Source organism: Amblyomma maculatum, chromosome 11 (assembly GCF_055883805.1).
Source record: "Amblyomma maculatum isolate TAMU_Amacu chromosome 11, ASM5588380v1, whole genome shotgun sequence".
NCBI classification, from domain to species: domain Eukaryota; kingdom Metazoa; phylum Arthropoda; class Arachnida; order Ixodida; family Ixodidae; genus Amblyomma; species Amblyomma maculatum.
The window spans coordinates 79971395-79993753 of NC_139354.1; the positions used below are offsets into that span (position 1 = coordinate 79971395).

The following is a 22359-nucleotide window of genomic DNA, read 5'->3' on the forward strand; positions in this document are numbered from 1 at the left end:
CATACTTCTTCCTCTCTTCTCGACTGCTTAGTAGCTACTTCAGAATAACTCTGTCGGTTTGGCTCCGCCTGACCTACTTCGCTTTTGCCATCCATGCCAGTGCTGTTCCCAGCTACGTGACCCACACTACGTGGCTCTCGCCATCCTCGTGCTTCTAAGGCCAGTGTTAGCCATTTTTCCTTTCATTTGAGGAAGCCGTCCCAGCAGTTTCTGATTTTCTACCGTTAACAAACATAATTCATTTTCTAAGGCTTTCACACGCGACACTAGACCGACATTTTCCAGTTCAATCCTGTCTAGGCGCACACGTAGCATGCAACCCAGGCAGAAAAATTCAATGCCTTCCACTCCCTCTGCCGATTACGCGTTTCCTTGAGATTAACCTGCGCCTCTCACTGAGTACGTTTAACCTGCTTTTGGTTGCACATCTTACGCCCATATCAACTGAACTATTTCTACTAGGTGTTCTCAGAATATGCAAACTGCAAAGGCAGACACAAAAACGACTATCAAACACGCGTTGAAATAAAATCTGGGAATGTAAATAACATAGAAAAAATATAGATATCTGAAAAGCTAACAAAATAGTTAAAGAATGATCGCCAAAAAACGTAGCTACCGGCACGAAAACCAGGCCGCTAGAACAAAATGCTAAAATATTTTCTTTAGGCTGCACCTAACCTAACTAGCTGAAAACCATAAAGTTATTGAAGGAAAGAACTCATTTATTTGACGCTTTCGGAAGCTCGCGCTGTCTCCAGTCCATTCGTTTCCGGTAGCCACAAGCAGTAGGTGGAGGGATGTAATACGCGTCCACCCAACACGGCTGTCAATTGTCAACAGTCAAGCTTCGCCAAGGTAGATGCACTCTAGTGATGCAGGTTCCATAGACGCCCATACTTTGAAAAACGTGCGGATCGTGGACCCCGACGCCGCTGAATACTGAGTGGCAAGTTAATTTTATGGCATTGAATGAAGTCACGCCTACTAGGCTCTGGCTTGAATTATAATGTCACATTACTTTTGATCTCTCTTATCGTATTTACGAGGCCGCCTTCTTGAAGGGGGTCTTACAGCACTCGCCAACCTTTCCATTCAATTTCTCTCGGACCCCCCTCACTGAGCGCACTCTACAATCAAACCATGCGCTTGGGAATAAAGAATGGACTGGAATCGAGCAAGCCTCTTCTGAAGGAAGAGGCTCAGCTACTTATTAAAAACATTGTGCAGGTATTTTGCCGCAGATTACAGCATCGTATAGATGACCTGTAAAACGCTTGACTAACAGCACAGTTCAATAAACAGCGTCGAATAAGTACGAATAGTATATCTCCGCACTTTGATATATACAGCAAATAGGTATATAGTTAAAGTATACCAGCAAATTGTATAATAAATCCACCATTGTCAAATATATATGAGTGAATAATGCAAATATGCACAGCAGGTCACGAATGTAGAAGAGAGCTCACGCGTGAATGTCCAGTGGCAAATATAGCAGTGCAACACAGATGGTATACCCACCGCTGTTGCACGGTGCATCTGTCCTACCCATGACACCAGGTAGGTTTTATAAGCGCCAAGTGTTTGTAAGAAAGCAGAAGCGCATCGTATGGGCGCAGCAATACTTCGCGCTAGCCGCACACAAAACGGCAGAACGACTAACATAAAAAATGGTAATTATCCTAAGAAGCAGCAATTACTGTGAGTCAATTTCATGCAACGCGAGTACATCTTAACAGGTACAGTCGACTCGATATTGTTTCATCAGAAAGGATTTGGTTGCGAGCCGTACCGTGTGGCTCTTTATGCATTACCCCTGTTACAAATCCGTTCATGTGAGACTTTTTGTCGTCCAACCATCCTTAACAGAATGCACTGTCATGAATGCTAAAGTTGTGCTACTTCACCGCTTAGACGCAGAATCTCATGTTCTAAACTTTTGACAAAAGTTTACAGTTTGAGACGGGTGACCTAAATTCGTACTATTCCAGGAACCCCTTCAGAGATGGCGAGACGGTGTAGGTGGCAGCAATAAGAAACTACTTCGTTGCCAGTTTCCCATGCGCCACAGCAAGGCTTGCAACACACTATGGCCAATGCAACACACGCTTATAATAGACAGCGAAAGGACAGCGTTGCCAAGTTTTAAAAATTGATGGCTTTTTGTTTAAATAAACCAACTCGTGCATAAAAGGAAATATTGTAATGTTTATTATTTCCTTCTGGGGCATACCTTTCCGATTTGTAATATATCGTTGCGTGGCAGGAGGCGTACACACCGCGTGCAAAACTGGTATACTCACACCGAACATGACACGAGCACAGGGCACACCTGTCGTTAAAACACCGACCGCTGCCAGTAATTTGTGTGCCGAGCACAAGCCATGCGCCCACTCACTTTGTCAGCCTCACCTTCAATCAGTCAACCAGTAGCATGTTGAAGGGCGCAGAAGCACCGTCACGGTATGCTTAGAATGTCACAGCAAAGTAGGTTGTAGGCCTTAAGGCGCGAGACGTGGACAATATCGGAGGGTGCGGTAGGGAAGTGCACTCGGGAAAGGCAGGTTCAATCTGGTAGGTGACGATGGTGACTTGATTCAAGAAAGAAGTTTTTCCGAGAACACAATATAGCGAGAAGACACCCAGAGCAACACAAGAAACATAGGTAAGAGGGAGCGGTCGAGGTGGCGGCTGTTCTAGTGCTATGGTTGAGAAGCTTTGGAAGCTTGGAAGCGGGAACGGGCTGCTTAGCGAGCATGTTCGGCATGGCAACAACTTCACGGGCATATTCAGAATGGGTAGACCAGAGGTTCGAAACAATGTGTCAAGCGACAGTTGAGGGCCACGGCAGTACAAGAGGCAAAACGCAGAATAGCCAGCAGTGTCGTGGTGGGATGAGTTATACTCAAATGTAATGTATGGGAGGGCGACATCCCAGTCACGGTGTTCAAAGGAGACGTACATTGTGAGAATATATTCAGCCACTCAGTTAGGCCATTAGTTTGTGAGTGGTATGCTATAGTCAACTTGTGCTTGGTTGAGCACGCCTGAAGAATGTCGTTTACAACTGCTTAAGGTAAGGTACGGCTACAGTCTGTAAGTTGTTGGCGGATAGCTCCATGATGAAGACTGAGGTCGTGAAGAAGAAAGTGCGCGACATCAGTGGCAATACTCGTGCGCAGCGCGCGCGTTATCGTGTGCCGGGTGGCATAATGTTTGGCTATTGCAACCCATCTATTGCCAGAAATGGGCTCGGGAAAAGGGCCCGAGAAGGTTCAAGCCGACCCTGTAGAACTGCTTAGTAATATCAATGGGCGGAAGGAAGCCCACGGGAGCAGATGCAGGCAACTTGCGTGGCTGAAACTGACCGCAGGCATTAACATAACGGCGCACTGAGCGGTAGAGGCCAGCCCAGAAGAAGTGAAGACAGACACTGTCGTACATGCGAGTAACGCCTAGATGACCAGCAGGCGGAAGATCATGGACGTCGTAAAGAACGACTGTTCTTATTTGCTAGGAAATGGCTAGGAGAAGGTCAGGACCAGTAGACTGAAGATTCAAGAAGTACTAAATTACATCGACGAGAGCAAATCTGTTCAGTGAAGGGTCGGTTTGTGTGGCCGTTAGGTGATTAATGATGGAGAGAAGCTCTGCGTCTCGACGGTGTTCTTCGCCAATAGTCGTAAACGGTGACAGAGAGAAAAATTTTCAACGATTACGTTACTTCTTAATGCGAAATTTGAGCGCAGCTTATCAGCTATTTCACCTTTGCGATAGATTGAGGCAACGATATCGAGCAACACACGTATGTACAATTACAGACAACTTTTTAAAATTTTTCACACGTATTCTATCAAGAAACCCCCCCAATAACAGTTCTTGGCTGTCATGAAAGAAGCTTTGTGCTAGACGAAATGAAGAGAGCAATTGAGTTATCGGAAGGTTGCGGGAAGCAGCAGTGGGCCTATAGGAACGTTACGCGACGAACAGATAGCAGCGACTGTCTGATGCCGCTGACGCCACTAGCGACTGAAGCGAGTGAGAATGGGATGCACCGTGATCCGCTGATAGTGAGCCGGCGTTTCGGCAGCAGTAGAGCATCGCCGCCACGCAAGAAGAGGGGGGGACCCCTTTCTCCTATTTCTGCATGGCGGCGACGGTGTTCTACGCAGTCACGTTGTCGTGACTCGCTAGCGGTGGCAGCGGCATCGGTCAGTCGCTGCTAGCGCTGCCTCCGGCGGCACCCGCTCCCTTCCTTTCCTCGTGTTCTCCGGTTGCTGCGCGCGCTTCTGCTCCCATCGTTCACCAGTGAGTTTACTCCCCCTCTTCCTGCGAGACTCCGGTTGCCGTAGCGCTGGCTCGAGTTGGGGGATGAAAGGGGGGCGGAGCTGATTACGAGCCCACCGCGGCCGACGCCAACGCCGACGTCGACGACGACGTGAAACCCAGGAACGAGTGCCAAAGAGCTGCACTCTAAAAGGACAATGACGCATGCACTCATGGGAGTCTCAGTCAGGGTCACAGAGTAACGAGAGAGGTAGTAGTCGGCATCTTTTTGTAACCGGTTGGATGTGTAGATGACAGAGTATTGAAAATCTTGGAGTGGTAGTGCCTAACGCCCGAGGCGATCAATAGATGCTTCAGGAAAAAGCCACCACAATGTGTGATGATCTGTAACAACAGTGAACGGCCTGCCATATAGGTAGTGTCGAAAGCTTTAGCAGCCAGGACGAGCGCCAAGCACTCTCGTTCTGTAATGGAGTAGTTTGCTGAAGCGAATAGGAGGCGGCAGGCATAGGCAATTACAAAATGAGTGCCGGATTGACGCTGGACAAGGATCGCCCCTATGCCATGGCCACTGGCATCTGTACGGGCTTCAGTAGGAGCTGAAAAATCAAGGTGTGTCCACACCGGTGCAGTGGTAAGCTTTCTTATAAGGTGGGCAAAAGCTTAGTCTTGCGACTGCTCTCAGAAAAAACGGTACGTCCATTTTTAAGATCTGTGCGCGGCTGAACAATGTCGGCAAAATATTGAATGATACGAAAGTAAGAACAAAGACTCAAAAACCTAGCCGTCAGGAAGTCCTTGACTGCTCGGATCTTGTTTGAATCAGGACTAACTCCCGGGCCATCGATGACATGGCCGAATATATTGTGCTGATGACTACCAAGATGGCATTTTGATTAGTTGAGTTGTAGATAGGTATGGCGAAAGAGTGAAAGAACTTTGGAGAGGTGTTTCATTTCGGGCGACACCGTAGGTGTAAACAAAATGACATCGTCTAAATAAGGTAAGAGGACCATTTAAATCTTTCCATCAAGGAGCCCATCATGCGTTCGAAAGTAGCTAGGGTGTTACATAAGCCGAAAGGCATAACCATCCGGAATGAACAACGCAGCCTTCTTCCGTTCCTGGTCATCCACAGATATTTTCCAGTAGCCATACCATAAATCAATGGAGAGAAGCATTTGGCTCTGTTGTGGTAAACTGAGGCATCGTCGATTCGAGAAATAGGACAGACACCTTATTAGTGGTCTATTTAGGTGACGGTAAACCACACGGAAGCGCCACGAGCCATCTTTCTCTTGCTCTGGATGACGGGCGGAACACCAGGAATTGTGAGAGGGCTCAAAATATTCTTCTCTAGCAATTTCGTCGCTACCACTCGTATTACCTGTCGTTTTGCATGGGAGACCAGGTATGATTGGCGGCGGATAGGAGTTGTCGCTGGTGTCGATGCGGTGCGTGACAGTAAGAGCTTGGCCGAGGACGCTGTTAATGAGGTCAAAGATGTCAAAATAATACTCTATAAGCGCGCGCAGCTCCCAAGATTGGGCAGGGTGCAAATCTAAAGGCATCATTGCCTTGATCGCGTCAGCGGGTGTAAGATCGCGCGCAGGGTCCGCAGAAGCAGGGGAAGGGTCAATGACCAATGGGGCAACTTTACAGAATCCAAGAGGTGAGAACGTCGCCATGCATATGCTAGGTGGAAGCACTTGGGTCGAAAAGCTGAACTTGATCAACCGCAGTCACACAATTTTACCTTTAATTGTAGTGATGGTATTGGGCAGTACAATGTTCCGGCGCAGCAAGAGATCAGAAATAGGCGCAAGTAGTCACCGTCGGGGACAGATGAAGTAGGGCGAAGGGAGCGAATGAGGCGTCTAGTGAGGTCAGATAAACTTGGTCGGGCGAATACAGTCGGGGAGAAGAATACAAGGGTCCCGGATTGCTGATGATGCCTCGCGAGCAGTCGATGAGAGCAGTGTTCTGATAGAAAATTGAAGCCGAGATGAGGTCATGGACACAAGGGTTCAAAACAGTGAACTGCTCAGGAAGATCATGGCCAGCAACACAAACGCGAACTATGCACAGACCGTCAATACTAACTGTTCCACCGTCCGCAACACGCTCCCGCGACCGAGCCGGCGGGAGAACTTCACGTAAACAACCACGAAGGGTTGCACTCTTAACAGAGATATGTGCTCCAGTGTCTACAAGCGCACGCATAGCAACACCATCAATACAAATGTGCAGTTGCTTCAAACGGGATCTGTAGAGGATTTATGGGCCTGGTCGTGGATGCAGCGTCACCTCCGGGAGCTGCATTAGCAAGTTTCCCAAGCCAGGTCGGCCGTATGAGGCTACTTCTGAGGATCGAAGGGGCTGTGGTGTTCTAAAACGACGGGCTAATGGAGATGGAGAGCTGGAAGAACAACGTGGTCGGGAGCTGGCAAAATCGTTTGCCCAGTCTGACTGGTCAGACTGTGGTCAGACGGAAAACGGCGGGGCATATTTGGACGGTAGTCATAACAAAACTCAGTGCGAGGCGTCCAAGGCATAAGTGTCTGCTACTCTGCTTGATTTTGGTATCGATGAAAGTACGGGGTCCGGGGACGAAAAACATTCGTGCTTGGCCGATGGACGTTGGGGTTTCCGATTGAACAGACAGCATTGAGAGGTACAAGGTTGCAAGTTCTTGCACAACGTTCTGAATGAGGGAGACATCAGGCAAGGCGTGGTGGGGGATGGCGGGTTTTGGTGGTGCGGGTGGTGCGGGTGTGAAGGCCTCCATTTCGCGGCAAACGATCCGGGTGACGGTGTCGATGAATTTCAGAGGCGAAGCGAAAGGTGTGCTAGTTGGTGGCTGGTACATAACGCGCAAAGATGTGGCCGCCATATGGAGAAGTAGTTGAAACTGTGGAAATATACAATTGCTCTTCAATTTTTCGAAAAGGCGGTACTCCGTGATGACGCATTCACGGTATCACAGCCCTTGCAGAGGAGGAAATGGAAAGGTTCGTCCGCAATGCCTTTTTTTATGTGGCCAGCCTTTGCAGAATTCCTCAAAGCGGTCTCAACCTTGTGACATAAGGCTAGCACGCCTTGAATGTAGGTAACGTAGCTTTCAGTGGGAAACTGGGCACGCGACTCAGGGTGTTTTCTAGCTGCCAGCTTCAAAGCTTGTCATGGTCTGAAGACAGCGCGAAGATTTTCTTTGAATATCTTCCAACTCATTAATTCGTCCTCATGGGTGACGTACCATTGCCTCGCTTTGCCAGACAAATGAAAAATTGCGTTTGCCAGCATGACGGTCGTGTCCCACCTGTTATGGCGGGTGCCACGTTCGCACATCAATATAAATTTGTCCACGTTGTCACCTTGGACATCATAAAAAATGTAAGGGTCACGGGGATGAGCCATGACCAAGCATTTAAGGACAGTGACGCTTCGGGATTCGCCGCTTTCAGTCATGGTAGCAGTGCCGGTGTAGCGGCCGCTGCGAAGCTCCATGGTACAATAGGCCATGACGCGGACGATGGGAAAGTCCGCACTTCTACCATGATGTAACGTAAGTGGAGGCGTATACATGACGTAGAACACTGGTAAACTCACGCCGACCACGACGCAAGCACACGGCGCACGAATAATAAAAACACAGACCGCTGACAAGCATTCAAGCCCCGAGCCCACGCCATGCGCACACACACTTCTTTTGCCTCATATTTAATGACTCAACCCGTAGCATTATTTTATTTATTTAAAAGCCCCACATAGCCTCCCCTGAGCACGTAGCTAAGTTTGCAGCATAGCTGCTCGCGCTAAATCATTTTTGGTGCAGCTTTCCCCACCTCTTTACTTCCACCATATCTTCACAGCCGCGATTGATTAGACCTCATGGTTATGCTGATGTCTAGGATGCGCCGTTTTGTCACAACCGATTAAACACAAGTGTTCTCCAAGTCAATGGGAGTGTCGGTAACTGAAAATGCGACGCCGAAAAGTATATCCGTGGACTGATTCTCGAAGTTCCGTAGCGCCACTGCGTAAGTTATATTTTTGTTGTGCGCTGCTCAACAAATTGACTGCACGCCCTCTGATTTTGTCATTTTTAATAATCTTTGTGTCTGGTTCTCTCTAGTGCCTAATGCTCCTCTAGTTATGCTTTCTTAACAAATTACAGGAGCGCATCACTGCATTTAGCGTCGTGGCCACTTCCAGCATCATGATGGAGGAGGATGTGAAATTATTGCATAGATTATGTCTCAACCCGACCGTTTCCAGGCAGTACGCAACTGTGTCAGACAGCGTTCACCGCATGGCCACTACTCGTCCAACGCCTTCTACCTGGCCACGTAACAGGTAGCTTACACAAGGAAAGCGCTCCTTCAGTTTTCCACTTTCCGCGGTTTCCTGACCCAGGCTCCTCAAGGTCTGCACCTGGAAAACAACTATATCAAATAGCTTGCCCTGGACAGCAATTTTATACGTGCCTTCTCACTGTTAAAATATTTCTTATATCTAAAATACCTCATTTCGCGCTTTTTTCGATATCCAATTCGTGCAGAAATGCATGGGTTTCAAAATTATAGTGACAGTTGCTTTCAATTTTGCAGGCATCATCTTGCGAAACAGGCGAAGTCAAAAAGAAGTGCGTAAATGTAGAATACCCGGAAAACATATGTCCTGATATAAAAAGAAGGAAGGTATGCAGAGATGGGGAAGAAGTCTGCGTATGTGACGATGACAGAATCAGGCAGCCAGGAACGATGAGATGTGTGGCTCTAGACAGATGCTGTGGCGGCAGGTTTTGTGCATTGAGTAAACATTGTCCCTCCTGTTTCAAAAATAAAGCACAAGTGCATAACAGCTGAAAACTTTAGACCAATTCCTGAATTTTTGACCTATAATATGGGTTAGTCCAGGACTTTACTGCTTTTTGCTCAAGTTTAACAAACGGAAAGCAAGTACTCTGCACTCATAATGAGGAGTCTGCGACTCGCATAAATATTTCATATATTTTGTGTCTATCTTTTTCACGCTGGTGTACTATTTCAGGCTGCGGTTCCGGACATAGCGAAAAATCATTTTATATTTACGATTAATGAGCCCATTTATAATTGGATAGAAAAGGCAACGTTCCCTGAAGATAAATAAAGGAATGCATGCATATGTAGTGCGCACAAAATATTCTTTGATTTCTGAAACTCCGAATCTTTCAGCGTTTGTGCAATTATGTTATGTCTGGAACTCAAAACTAAATTAGCCTACGATACCCCTCCCCCCTCCTCCTGAAAGAAAACCTCTTTACAGGTAGCAGCTGGCTCCGTGAAACCAGAAGCCAGTTTTTTGTTTAAATACCGCAAACTCGCTAATAAATCATTTGTTCGCCTAAAGTGTCTCTATGCACCTTACATTTTGTCGCCTTATCAATAATGCTCGTTTCTCTCAAGTCTACAGCCGTCATTCACGCCCTACGACCATTAAGGCATAGCTGTCCATCCCATCCTCAGAATCCAGCATAGTTATCCACTTAGCTGCCTATGTCACAAAATTGTTTACGATCGTCCTTCTTTCCCGTTACCTCTAACGCAACCACGTCGCACATCACAGATTACACAGCCCTTCAGTTTAGTGGCTATTGAGGAACCAACAGGGTTTAAACTTTAATCCCTGCCATGTACAATCGTTTAGTAGAATACCCTTCCGTACCACATTGTTCAAAGATGCGACCTAGCTCACTAAAAACAATTTCCTGTATTTTGTTCAGGAGTGTTTTCTGCTTGTATCATTTTTTGTGTAATTACTAATGCATAAGCATGTTCACATATCAGTGATTTCCTTTGGCTTTTTTATACGAGGTACATTGTGACCTCTATCACATATTATTCATGTAGAAGCCTCTGAGGTACATGAATAAATAAAGAATAAAAAATTACTTCAACGTTAAATTGATGTGCATATAACAAAAAATACAAGCAAATTCGGCTGTTAGAGAGGTGGCCAGAAACCGCAGTGCAGCTTGTACATTATTCCCATAAAGAAAGCTACACCGATTACATGGCATCAAAAAACTGAGCAAAGTGATTGATTGCCAAATCTATTTTGATAACCTATGCAAATATTCAGTTGGGAAATTTCTGGTAGAGGCAAGAAGAGAGAGGATGATGCATTACACACAAGTTAATTAAACTTTGTCACTAGGGCTTAGAAGTCCTAAATGAAAACTTGTTGTTCGGTTTGAAAGAATCATTCCCGCAATAATGTTGAGGACACTTTGGTAAAAGTTTATTAGAAATATAGCTATCGCAAGTATTACACGAAACAGAGTAATTTTTGTCTTCAGAGCTGGGGAAACTAAACGAGACTTCGGGAATATTGCAAGAGAATAGATGATGAATGCCGAAACATTGCGCTCTACGTGAGATATGTAAATATTGTAAGTTCTCAATATACTTGACCTTAAGTGGGACTTAATGAACTATGGCGGCTGATGCTGCATGCTTGAACCGAAATATTACACTGCTATTGTGCTGAGCGATTGGAACCGCCACATAATCTTATTACCTGAGTAACAAGAACTGTGCTATTATACAAGAGAACGCGGCTAAATTCATCTACACAGCGGGTCGTCTATGCAAACGAAAGTGCATTAATCGGAAAGCGCCGCGCTCGTAGCTGACATTCTTTTTGGGAGGGTTTAGTGTTCTTGAACAAATTTGAACATGCCCAATTTAACATGTTAATCAAGTTTAGGGTGCCAACGTCCCAAGTCGAGGGGCACTGTTGCGGATAGCTACGGAATGTTTGACCCCCTCGGATTACGTAAGGTGCACTGACTTTCCATGGTAAACGAAGGCATGCTTTTCGTCTCCGTCTGAAAGCGGCCGCCAAAGCCGGAATTCGGTGCCACGTTCTTGTGCTCAGGATGCGACTGCCCAAATCAATGAGACACCGGGGCGGTGCGTTGCTGATATTCTGGAGCATGAACACTTCATATTACTTTTCAATACTAACATATTGTTACGGAAGATCAAGAAAAAAGAAGCGGGCAGTGGCGTGGACAAGAGCGCTCGCGCTAGGCCCGGCAACATTCATTGAACATCATCTCACAGTCATCGAATATCTCTCTGTTCCCTGTTCTCCTGTTTTATCAGCTTGCCTCTTCGTAACATTTAGTTGGAGATGCGAGGTACTTCATCATCACCCCCTCATCCTGGTCCGGAGCTTCAGTACCCTACGACTTCTTGCGCTCTCGGCTGAAGGTTAGGAGGCATTTCATGGCTGTTCCCCAGCCTGCCGGACCCAGCAAGACCTTGCCGGGTCCGGCAAAGTCTTGCTGGGTCCAGATGTACCGATGTACCGACCAAAGACCCCACGACACAAGACACTGCTACACTTCAAGACATCCTCCCCTGCCTATGTCATGCGGTGCGCGCCTTGGCCTCTGCCATCGAGTCGTGGGAACGTGTGGCCCGAGAGTGTCCTGGTCCAAGGTCTATCGGGAATCATTGTGCCGGCAAGCCGTTCTCTTCCTTCTTCCTCTTCTTCAAGCATCCAGACACACGCATCTCCACGCCATGGAATTATCAACATCGGTAAACTTTTTCGTCCATGATCGGGACAATCGCTCGGTGGCCACGGGTCATGTTACCGACATTCGAGACAGAAGAAGCGGACAGTGGCACGGACAAGAGCGGTCGTGCTAGGTGCGGTAACATTTATTAAACATCTCAAAGTCATCGAACATCTCTCTGTTCCCTGTTCTGTCTTTATCAGCTTGCCGCTTCGTAACAGTATTAGTTAAATGCAGACGAGATCAGCGGAAAATTGTGGCTCCCAAATACTTCCTTGAAGCATTTGTATACCAAGGGCGGGTCATCTTATCCTCGCGAAGATTTAATTTTCAGACACGGACCTTTTTCATTTTAGTTCTGCTTGTGCCCCTTGTGCATTCTATTAGAATCTACCGAGGTAGCATATGCGACCGGCCCGATATTGGAAATTGAATGGCGACATCAGGTCCACCAGTGGGCCCGCGTTGCCAATGCGCTACCAATAAGGGTACAGGCATGCGATAACATTGACCACTCTTGGACCAGTAATTTACATGTTCCCCCCATGATTGGCATCCATGGGCTATGAACGGGCAATAATGACCTTGCGCATAGAATTGCTTGTCAACATTGTATACACAATGATATATAAGGCCAATATTACTCAGCCATCGGCAATGTCTTGTCCATAAGTCGCGAATCATGGCATACATTGGTAAATATTTTCCTCCCAGTGTATATGGCTTGTCGACATTGAATATAGCTTGGCATTCATTGGTCAATATCATCCCGCCAGTCTTAGTGGTTTGCCAACATTGTATGCATCTTCAGTTCTAGTGGCCGATATTGCTCGAGTGGTGGCCCCTGGCCTACATTGAACATATCATGGCATGCATTGGTAAACATTGTCCAGCCAGTATTGGCGGCTTGCTAACTTCGAATATATCTTGGCAAACATCGGTCAATATCGCCCTGCCAATCGTGACGGCTTCCGTACATTGTGCTGGGAAGCCATCAGATAGCCGTCAGAAATGGTCGAGGATAGCATACAATGGTTAATATTGTCTTGCCAGTATAGCTGGCTTGTCCACATTTATTATATCTTGGCATATATTGCTTAATGTTATCCCATCGGTCGTAGTGGCTTCCCAACAATGTATACTTGTTGGTCTAGTAGGCAATATTGCCTAATGAGCTGTGGCGACTGGCCAGCATTGCACCTATCATGACATACATTGATGAATATTGCAATGCCAGTTTTGAACTTGTCATCATCGAATGTATCTTGGCACACAATGATCAATATGCTCCCGCCAGTCGTATTGGCTTCCCAGCATTTTATATCTGCAATTATAGTGGTCGATGTTGCCTGACGAAGCATAATGGCTTGCCAAAATACCATACATCTTCACATAGGTTAATCAATATTCTGTTGCCATCATTGATGTCCTGTCAACAGCATTGGTATACAAACCAAGACCTAAACAGAGGAAAAGCACGAGCCTAAAATCTCGGACGACATAATTAGCGGTCTGACCAGCCGCTCGGAGCGCTGGCGGCAGTGCAGTTGATAAGAGGAAGTAGGCTGCGCTTGGATAGTTAGTTGGAGGCGTGGATATAATAAGTTCCAGAAGCATCCAGATGTCAACTCCTCACGTCATATAGGCGTCCTATTTCAAAAAAGTGTGCACTACTTTCGAACGTTCTCCGCATATAAAGCAATTCAGAATGAAAGCATTTAGGATATAAGTTGCTGTCAAAAGATAAATTTGGTCAATCGCTTTTGTAAGTGATGCCTTCAGTACTGCGGCGTTATCAAATCAGAATGTGCTTGATATAATATATATTGAGCTAGTTCAATATATATTTTCCCTAAGCATCGCATCAGGGCGTGCCCAACCTGTCATGCGATCCTTAAGGAGTGCGCCCCCCACACGTGTTTCGATTATACCAGTTGCCAGCCCTGGCGCCGACGGTTATGTGAGTGCCTCGTGCTCAAGAACGATATTATCCTGTATACGCGTCCCCAATGCGTTGGCTGAGAAATACATTTCAATCTCCTGTCAGGCGTCGTCCTGTCTGCATAGTGCTGAACTGTCTCTTCCCTCCGCAAGTAGGGGTATAGCAACGGTCACGCCTAACGGCCGAACTCACCGAAAATATAAATCGCAACTGCAATGGTTTATCAAGGGCCGTGGTTCGACGCAGAAATCCATAAATGTTCGACGGAAATCATTCGGATAAAGTCGTATTTTGCAGGGAACATTATCAATGATGACGCGAAGAAAACAGCAATCTTGCCTCAGCACTATACTCAAGTACCGTCAGTGTGTTAACTGGGCGTAACGCGCCAAAGAAAGTCCAAGAGTTGGCCTACGCCGAGACTGTCCAAGTACTGGAAAAGTACGATCCAAAGCCTAACGAGGCATTGCGTCGCATGAAATTTTTACCCGCGTCCAAAACAAAAATGAGCTAGCACAGAAATTCACTTTCTAAATTTAAAGACTTTTCAACGATTGAAACGTCGGTGATAATTTTGAGCGCATGCTACGGGACAGAATAGTGTGTATATTCCAAAATACTGTGGTTCAAAAAGCACTACTCTCACTGCCGAAGTTGACTGAAGCAATCGGGAGACTACTTTGTGGTGACAGAAACTGTGGGGCAAGGAATGAACCTCATAAAATCTCCCAAGGTGAAGTCAGAGCCTGGCCTGCACAAAATGCAACGAACTTCAGCAAGGAAAGGCAGCGCTGTGAAGTACAGCCAGCAGCATGCTAACGACGCGGAAGCCAGTTAAACAACCAAACAAGGTTCAGCTTCAAAAAGTAAAAGCTTCTGGCGAAAACGGCACCATGCCGTCGTGTGCCGTTCAAAGAGCAAAGAGAAACGAAGCACATTCGGGTTAACCCAGAGATGGCCACACACCGCGATTCGTGCGGTCTAATTCCCAATGTATCGAGCACATAGGGGATTCTGTGTCTATCACTGACCCGTGAGTTTTGCGTCAGATTTTGCGTCAAACGGGGGTAATCAACTTAACTTTTCTTGAGCAGCGCACTGTTGCTTGAGCAAGTGCATCCGACGTTGACCGACTAACCGCATTTCTTTCATGGGGCCTATTACAAGCCGAGACAACTATTCGCAGTTGGAACGTGAAGCATTACGACTGGTATTCGGTATGACTCTGTGACATCACAAGTACGCGCATTGCGCGTTCCGTGCTTCCATGAACCACAGACGGACGCTCGAAGTGGAAAGGCGTTTATTCAGGCCGAACAACTGGCTTATATGGCCTGACAGGGAGAGGGGGAAGGAGGAAAGAAGGAACTAGGGGAAGGGTGGAAGGCGTTCTGGCTGGCGTTCGCCAAACGGTGTTCGCCAAAGACGGAACGTTTTACAACATTTCTCTTCCCTTAATAAGAAAGTCGCTGTACTGGCTTCTTTTGGCGCGTGGAACGTCGAAGTGGCGGCGTCGTACACGATGGCTGCGTCGATGCGGCTCCTGCTTGCTGTTGATGTGGACAGCTTTCGGCGTCTTGCGCCGCTGACGAATTCGCCGGTGACGTTGAGGCTGGCTGTGGGGTATCTGCTCGAGGAACTGCGCACTCCACTCCTTTGTCATGGGCTACAGACGTTTGTATACCAGCTTGCACAGCGCTATCTTCCCCTGGGCTGTGATCCTGCGTACGTGGAGGAATTGTGTGTCGAACACGCACCTGGTCGACGTAACGGCTGACCGGTCCGGCCGGTGTCTCTATGGTGACCATCCGTGACCCTCTTGTAGACGTGACTGTTCCGGGCCGCCATTTTTCTCCTATGCCAAAGTTGCGCGCATACACTGCAGCTCCAGGAAGAGTGGGCGACCATTCATGTGGTTCAGAGACTGAACCTGTAGGGATGGGTGGAAAGCATGTATCTAGGCGAGAGCGGAGACGATAAACAAGAAGCGCCTCTGACGGAGACTTGTCCGAGCTGTTAGGTGTCCTTCTGTAATGAAGAGCAGTCTGGATCGGTGGATATCTAATCTTTCAGACCCCATCTTTTTGAGGCCCTCCTTAATCGTTCTGACTGCTCTTTCCGCCAACCCATCTGACGATGGGTGAAACACAGCCGTTCGTAGATCAGTTATATTATTTTTTTTTTCATGAAACTGTCAAACTGAAGACTGGTGAACTGAGTCCCGTTATCCGATGCCACAGTCCTTGGCATTCCAAACCTGCTGAATATCTCGCGCAAAGAATTCACTGTCGCAGTAGCATTAGCTTGCTTCATGGGAACTACCTCAATCCACTTACTCTATGCATCAACTACAACGAGAATCATGCTTCCCGGCCAATGGCCCTGCGAAATCTACATGTATCCGGGACCATGGTTCTGGAGCAGTAGGCCAGCATTCTGGTGGTGCTGCGGCTGGTATGGACAAGTTTTGGACACAGTTTTGACATGTTGCTGATAGTCGTTCTATGTCGTGGTCCAATCCTGGCCACCAAAATGATGATCTGGCAACTGCTTTCATCGCTGTAGACCCCTGATGTGTTTCGTGCAGCAGGTGTAGAATACGATCTCGCGCTTCCTTTGGCACTATTATGTGGTGCCCCCAGTACACCAGCCCGTGGGCCAAAGACAGTCCTTGTCGTTTGTCAAAAAATGGGATAGCGCTCTTATCAGCTATACATCTTGCCATCGACCGCCAGCCATCCTTTGTGGACTGCGCAACCCTTTGTAGTTGCGGGTCATTCGCAGTTATTTGCTTCAGTTCCTCAAAGGACACCGTTCCGTCATCGAGTCCTGCTAGAGCAAGAATGTAATCAGGGGGATCTTCTGATTGCAACTCTGTCGTACGTTGTGGCAGTCGACTCAGGGCGTCGGCATGCAGAAGTTGCTTACCCGGCGAGTACTGGAGCTTGTAACGAAAACCACCCAGGAACAGAGACCAACGTTGTATGCGCGCGGCTGCCAGCGATGGGGTCGGTCGATCCACTCTCAGCGATCCCAGGAGAGGCTGGTGATCAGTAACAAGTGTCAACTCTCGACCTACGAGAAAATCCCGGAACTTCGTTGCGCCAAATACAAGGGCAAGGGCTTCGCGTTCGGGTTGCGAGTAATTTCGTTCAGCCTTTGTTAAGGTTCGCGAACGGAAGCCTATGGGCTTCTGCACCTTTCCATACGTGTGGAACAGCACGGCTCCAATCCCGTGTTGCGAAGCGTCAAACTCTAACTTGAGGGCTGCAGCCGGACTGAAATGGACAAGTACTCCGCAAGACAAAGGCCTTGTTTCGCTTGCATAAATGCCGCCTCCTGTTCAGGTTCCCACGCCCATCGTGCGTTCGTTTCTAGCAGCTTGTACAACGGTGCAAGAACAGATGATAAATTTGGCATGAACTTGGCGTAAAATGTGATCATGCCCAAAAATGCGAGCCGCTCCTCCTCATTTTGCGGACTAGGAGCTTGCATGATTGCTTCAATATGCTGTTCTGTCGGATGTAAGCCCTCACGGTCAATTCGGTGACCTAAGTAGGAAACCGATGCCTGGAGAAATTCACATTTGTCCCGTCCGAGTTTGACGCCGTGCTCTTCGAAACGCTGGAGCACAGCATGAAGGTGGGCCTGCGGTGGAATCGCGATAGTGATTATGAGAAATGGACAATGGACAATCGCTATACTGCCAACCTTCTCGAATACATAAGCGCAACTGGACTTCACTCCTTTTACCTTTCTGTCTCCTGCATCCCATTTCCCCTTTCTCAACTTATGCTTTGTGGCAAACTCTTTGAAAGAAAAAGTATTATGTATCAGTCTCGCCGTGTTTTTCCGATACCAGAATATCGTCGAGGTATGCCTGAACACCTGGTATGCCTTGCAATATCGTGTCGATTTTCCGTTGGAAAATGGCAGGCGCGGAAGCTATACCGAAAGGCAAGCGGTTGTAGCAGAACAACCCACGGTGTGTATCGATAACGCAAAGTTTCTTGGACTCGTCATCGAGAGGGGTCTGATTATAGGCTTCACGAAGGTCAAGAGTGCTGAATTGTTCGCCACCATTCAAAGACGCAAAAATGTCATCAATAACAGGTAGCGGGCACTGTTCCAGCTCGCATGCAGGGTTCAGAGTTTGAAATCTGCACAGATTCTAACACTGCCATCCTTTTTGAGTACCAGCACAATCGGTGTAGCCCACACTGCGTTCGTTACTGGGGACAATACTCCGAAATTCAAGCCTTTCAATCTCTTTGGATACCTTGTCGCGCCATGCAAATGGAAGAGAAAGGGCCTTACAAAATTTTGGTGTGGCTCCTTCTTTTAGTTGCAGATGCACTGGTGGTCCGTCTATCAAGCCCAATTCTGTGCTGAAAACATCTTAGAAGTCCGAGAGCACATCGTCCACCGTTGATGTGCAGTTCTTCCCTAAGCTCTCCGCCAGCTTCGCCCCGACGTTGAGGACTGACGACCCTGCGTTGCTAAACTTTGATATCAAGTCGTGTCCGCAGAGACTTGGTCCTGAGCAGTGAACAATAATTAATGAGCCCTCGACGCTGGTTCCGTTGTACGAAACAAACATATCCAACTGCCCAGCACTGGTAAGGTTCCTAAGTAACAGGAAAGTTTGATGTGGCACAACGACAATGGTGGCCACTGTTTCTTGTGCTGCTCAAAAACGTCCCTAGGCACAACACACACAGCTGATCCAGTATCGACGATCATCTGTATATCACTGTCACACCACGTGAACGTTCGGCGAATCGGAGGTTCCAATTGAGCTTTCCGAGACGCAACTAAAGTCCAGATGTGCATGCTGTCGGCCGCGTCATCCAAAATCTCCTTTGTTACATTTAAAGCTTGGCTTGACCTGCCCCGAGCATAGTTTTACCGGTGTTGCAACGTGCACGCACCTGCCGCAGCGGTAGCATCGAGCGTTCGTCCAGCCACATGCGTTTGTGTTGTGTTTAGTGCTTCCGCACCGTCCACACTCTAATACCGGCTCGTCTAAGCTCTGTCGACGCGCGCTTATCTTCATGACAGCTGTCAAGTCCGAAGAAATCACGTTGGCACCCTGTTCTGCTGCCTCAGAGCTGAACGCTATCGCTTCGGCTTCCTGCAGGGCGAGGTTTGTTTTTGCCAAAAGCGGCTTTTGCAGGGCACTTGACCGGACGCCGCATACTATCGTGTCGCGAAGCATTCTATCGAGCATGCTCCCAAAGTTGCAGCTATCCGCTATTTGGCGAATTTAGTCAATGAAGTTATGAATAGACTCACCTTCCAGCTGGCGCCGGTTGGAAAAGCGGTAACTCTCCGTTATTTCGTGGCGTTTTGGGTCAAAGTACGAACTTAGGTTTTGATTACTTCTTCGTACTTCATCGCATTTGGCTTCTTCAGTGCAACGTTTCCTGAAAGCACTTGGACTGTGCGTGTGGTTAGCGCAGGGATGAGCAACGCCCTTTTCTTCATTGGATCTTCGATTCCACTTGCTTCGAAGTAGGCTTCAACCTTCGTCACCGCGGTCGTCATACTCGGGAAGCTGGTGATGTGCCATGGTTGAACTGGCTGCATCCAGCGTCTCAGTCTTGACCGTTGTTTCACGTTGGTTCTCGTCGTGGGTTCGTATTGGGCTAATCGCGACTGCTACATCACAAATACACGTATTGCGCGTTCCATGCTTCCATGAACCACAGACGGACGCTCGAAGTGGAAAGGCGTTTATTCAGGCCGTACAACCGGCTTATATAGCCTGACCGGGAGAAGGGGAAGGAGGAAAGAAGGAACGGGGGGAAGGGTGGAAGACATTCTGGCTGGCGTTCGCCAGACGGAACATTTTACAACAGACTCAATTCCGCGATTACCTGCCAGGCAGAACGTTTCTTTTGGTTACAGACCATAAGCCTCTGGTCGGTCTGTTTCGAGGAGACCATTTAACTCCAGTCCTCCCGAGCGGCAAGTACATGGTCCGCCTGCGCTCGACTCCACCAACTGAAACTAACTGAAACTCATTCAGCGAGCTCGGCCGCCGGCTCGGCCCGAGGACAAGATTGGCAAGTAGCCTTAGAACGGCCAATTGTCTGTAGTCAACCTTGGGCTGACGAGTACGGCGGACTTGGCCAGACTACTGCCGCTGCAGGGACTTGCATGGGTCATGGCTTACCCACTCGGCTCAACCAAAGCCGTAGTTTTGCCCCTTCGGCGGTACTCGCTGCTCTGTGGTTTGCTCATGCCATGCCGGAGGTCTACTCATTCATGGCCCTTTGTTTACCCATGCAACCTCTGAAGTCCTTTTGTGCATAGAAATTCCTGCTGCGGCAGAATTTCTACATGCATAGCTTTTTTTTGAATCGTGGATTTAACTTTTTAGCATCGACAGCATGTAATGACGAAGTTGTTTGGGTAAACAAAAGGCAACCCATATGTAAATAGCGTAAAAGAAAGGCTCCATGCAAATCGAAAAAGGAAGATTTAAAGAGCACTTTTTATTGGCGATGGTTAATAAACATTTGAAAAAGACCAAAGCTCTTCAAATACAATAAGCAGTCCTTTTCTTCAAAATTATTCAGCTTGCGAGACTTTACAGTAATTAATTCTGGCTTTCAGCTTCTAGGCCGCATTCAAATGTTACTTCCTTGCTCGTTGTACCAGCAATCCGATTCCTTCGCAGTCCGAAGCCATCGCTGGACCGCTGTAGTCACGAACCTCACAGGCAGGACCCACTCTAGGGCATGCTGTCCTTCCTTACGCACCCTAGAAATTAAACGAAAGAAAACGATAACCTTTCATTCTTTATTCACAGGACCAATGATTTTCAAGCGTGTTAACAGCGTCACAAAGGCCACTATTACAAGGAACTGCAATGCAATCTAAGCTGAATTTCGGTGTTTTATTTTGCGGACTATATCTGAAGTGAGCTGAAATATGTGTTGTACTATTTTACGCATATACTAAGCTTCCCAGAAGATTTGATGCAAGGGCTAAAACACAAAAATTGACAGGCAGGCGAAGAAAATCAAGTATATTACCAGCAACTACCTTGACCGCTAAAGAAAAGGTTCTGTTACTATTTTAATTTCAGCGTATTTACCCATATTGAGATTAGAATATAACTGGGAGTTGATGGCGAAGATCACCTCCAATTATCCCCCCTCTAGATTACACAAATCAAATCTTTATACCAACGAGGTCTTCAAGAGATAGAACTACTGAAAGAAAAAGCTACCAATAGGGGCTGTAGTTTGTGAGCTGTATTACGTGAGTACTACGAAAAAAGTCTACTGTGGTTGCGTTGTAACTTGCACTGTATACATGGCGTAGTTATCGGTTTTGATTAAAACTATTTTGTGTAGGTTAGCAAATGTAGTTGTCCTCCAGATACGTTATCAATAGTAAATGAGTGAATATAAAAATGAATTACAGACCTGTGTGTAAGTCTTATTGGAAAGCATGTATCGACACTACCGTCCACACTGGCAGTTCGAGCATGTTTGTTTATAAAATGTTTATATGCGGTTCTCAGGGCTTATTAGCAGTATATATTACACCTAGACACATGAAATGATCAATAGAATATAATGAAAATATAAATAATATCAGCATCATGAGGAGCACGCTTATTTTTCGACCGAAGGATAACGGCAGTTGTTTTAATTTTGTTAATCTTCATGTGTTTCGATGAGAACAATTGTTGTAGTTTAGCTATGGTGTGATTACAATCAGAGATAAGTTTATGCATGTTACTAACAGAAAACAATATGCGACTATCATCTGCATATATAATAATTATTGCGTTCTGAATAATATTAACAACGTCCTTAATTAAAGTTTAAATGACAGGGGACCCAATTTGCTGCCCTGTAAAACACCACATAGCTGGACATCACTCGTGGGCGCGAGTTGGTTTTTGTGAGTACTTGAAATACATTTGATAAATGTAATTCTACTAACTCTAAACCGCACCCTCCTATAACATTAACGGCCATCTTCTGCAGCAAAACATCGTGATTCACCATATCGAAAGCCTTGAGAAATCGACAAATAGGCCAACGACTACTGGTTTGTTTTTGAAAATTGCTAAACTATATTATTTGGTGAAGCAGAGCTAATTCAGTAGATTTCTTCTTTCAGATCCCAAACTGGTGGTTCATTAATAAATTGCAGCTGTCAACAAAATTTAAGATGCTATAGTGTATTGTTTTTAAAAGGATTTAAAAGTATAAGAAACATAGACACGCAAGGTAACAGCATTTCGTTTCGACTTTCATGTTAAAGAGCGTACTAACTTCGCAATTTTCATTTTCATCGGAAATGTCACTAACGTCAACCATTTAATTAAAATACAGGCATGAACTGGTTTTATGACATCTGCGACTTATTTTACCGGTTTTATTTGAATGTCGTTGTTAGTCCTACTGCTACTGTTCCTTAAAATCACGATTGGCAAATTTACTTACTTTACTGTGGCCGACTGTAAAATTAAGGATTTGTCATCGCTCAAGTTGATATAACGATATGAATTTGATGAACGTCTTGTTTTACT

General features: G+C 46.7%; 1 long non-coding RNA gene and 1 pseudogene across 1 annotated transcript in view; both read right to left on the minus strand.

The window, feature by feature from the left end:
• Positions 1-3237: 3237 nt before the first annotated feature.
• Positions 3238-18632, minus strand: LOC146174241 (uncharacterized; annotated as a pseudogene).
• A 1658-nt stretch (positions 18633-20290) lies between these two features.
• The window catches only part of LOC146174242 (uncharacterized), a 49130-nt gene continuing 47061 nt past the window's right edge, over positions 20291-22359 (minus strand). Inside the window, exon 4 of the long non-coding RNA XR_014701966.1 lies at positions 20291-20570. This is a non-coding gene — a long non-coding RNA (uncharacterized LOC146174242). The remainder of the gene's footprint in view (positions 20571-22359) is intronic.